This window comes from Populus nigra, chromosome 2 (assembly GCF_951802175.1).
Source record: "Populus nigra chromosome 2, ddPopNigr1.1, whole genome shotgun sequence".
Taxonomy (NCBI): Eukaryota; Viridiplantae; Streptophyta; class Magnoliopsida; order Malpighiales; family Salicaceae; genus Populus; species Populus nigra.
Window position 1 is genome coordinate 22824443 of NC_084853.1, and position 2500 is coordinate 22826942.

Sequence of the window (2500 nt, forward strand, 5' to 3'; positions counted from 1 at the left end):
CAACATAACTCCCGATGTACTGTTTGCTTTTTTGGAAGAAGAGATCCATCCCCCCATCCTCGGCCAGCCAAAAACGCTCCAATTAATGGCCGGGTGAGATGACCCGGCGGCCCGCGACGCGTCATTCAAATCACTGCCCTATCGGCTACAACTGCTGATGGGTGGGATTAGAGGCCTGCCATGGTGGTGAGGGGCGGCGAGGACCGTGAAAGCTAGAGTTTTTCAGAGGCTGCCGGGAAAAAGGCCCCTCGGGTGGCGGGGTGCGAGGACCAGGCGCGTCATTCAATTCTCTTCCCTATCAACTTGGCTCCCGTTGGCGGGATTGGAGGCCTACTGTTTGTTACAGGGCTAAAATCGTCAGGGGAAGAGCTGACGAAACAATGCTGGTTTGGATGCAGGGGGTAGTGTTGGAATCGGCAGCGCGGACAAAATCGGCAAAGTCGACAAAAAAGACTGTTGGTCTGGACATCGGGGCAGCGGCAGCCATGCCGACAGGGGGGGAAATCGGCAGCGCAGATTTGTGCAGCTGCAGGTTCGTCGGGGAAATCGGCAGCGCAGATTTTTCGATGAACATGGGCTGGAAGATGGACTGTCCAGGCCAGGCAGGGAAATTCGTCAAGGGGACACGCTGACGAAACAGCGCTGGTTTAGACACGGTGGGTGCAGTGTTGGAATCGGCAGCGCCGACGAAATCGGCAAAGTCGGCAGAATCGGCAGCGGGTGCTGGCGATGAGTCTGGACGATTTATAGTCCAGGGCTTGATGGAAAAGACTGTTGGTCCAGACAATGGGGCAGTGGCAGCGCGGATTTGTGCAGCTGCAGGTTCGTCGGGGAAAATCGGCAGCGCAGATTTTTCGACGAACAGGGGCTGGGCGCTGGACTGGCCGGGCCAGGCAGGAAAATTCGTCAGGGGGCCACGCTGACGAAAACAGGGGCTGCGGAGTGGAAAATCGGCAGCGCAGATTTTTCGACGAACAGGGGCTGGACCGGCCGGGCCAGGCAGGAAAATTCGTCAGGGGGGCACGCTGACGAAAAGAGGGGCTGCCGCGTGGAAAATCGGCAGCGCAGATTTTTCGACGAACATTCGTCAGGGGGGCACGCTGATGAAAAGAGGGGCTGCCGCGTGGAAAATCGGCAGCGCAGATTTTTCGACGAACATTCGTCAGGGGGGCACGCTGAGGAAAACAGGGGCTGCCGCGTGGAAAATCGGCAGCGCAGATTTTTCAACGAACATTCGTCAGGGGGGCACGCTGAGGAAAACAGGGGCTGCCGCGTGGAAAATCGGCAGCGCAGATTTTTCGACGAACAGGGGCTGGATGCTGGACCGGCCGGGCCAGGCAGGAAAATTCGTCAGGGGGGCACGCTGACGAAAAGAGGGGCTGCCGCGTGGAAAATCGGCAGCGCAGATTTTTCGACGAACAGGGGCTGGACTGGCCGGGCCAGGCAGGAAAATTCGTCAGGGGGGCACGCTGACGAAAAGAGGGGCTGCCGCGTGGAAAATCGGCAGCGCAGATTTTTCGACGAACAGGGGCTGGACGCTGGACTGGGCCAGGCAGGAAAATTCGTCAGGGGGGCACGCTGACGAAAACAGGGGCTGCCGCGTGGAATGGCAGCCTACACGCAGATGCGAATTCGGCAGCGCACGATGGCTTGAGCAGGTCATGGGTTCGACTTGGCGCGATCTGAAACCTGGACGAGGGACTGTCGACGCTGGACGAGCCAGCGCGGTGGCCTGTCGTGCCCCGTTCAGGGGGGGCCTGCCGCGGAGACAGCCCTCGCGGGCTCGACAGCGCAGGCCAGCGTCCCCGACGTCGCTGGCCGCGGCAGGCGAGCTGCCGGGGTTCCCGCATTCCTACAAGAAAACGTCGTGCTTTCCACATGAAACCAATCCAGTAAAATCAGCCATATTTTTATGAGGCTGCCCACTGAATTTGGGGTCATTCCGGGCCGGTTCCTAGTTTTGCGGATTTACTCGATTTCTAATGGTAGGAAAATTAAAACAAATACTTCCCGACCTCGAAAAATTCTGGGAAAATTAATGAAGGTGGATTGGATTTTTGCCAACCTCTGTGCAAAATTTCAGCTCAAAATACCAAGAAATGAATTTTTTAGAGGGGGGGTGACAGCTGGGACCTAGTAGTGTCTCCCCCTGCCAGAGCTGCAATGACACTTATTGCTCTTTAGGGAGCCACCAGGCCGGCGCCCCTCAAAGACCACACGCGCGCGCGCGCCCGCCCGCGCTGGGCGCTGGGGCGCTGGGGCCTGAGGGCCTGGGGCCCTTGGGGGCCCTTGGGCGCTTGGGCGCGCGCGCGCGGCCCCCGCAGCCATGCCGCGCTGCGCGACGCGCGGACAGCCCCTGCTGGCTTGCTCTCTCGCCCGCGGGGGGGCTGCCTTCGGGCCCTGGCCCCCCGCGTTCTGGCCTGCCCCCTGCGTGGGAGAGGCTAGGCGCTGCAGGGGCCAGCCCGACGTCGCTGGCCGCGGCAGGCGACAGCCCGACATC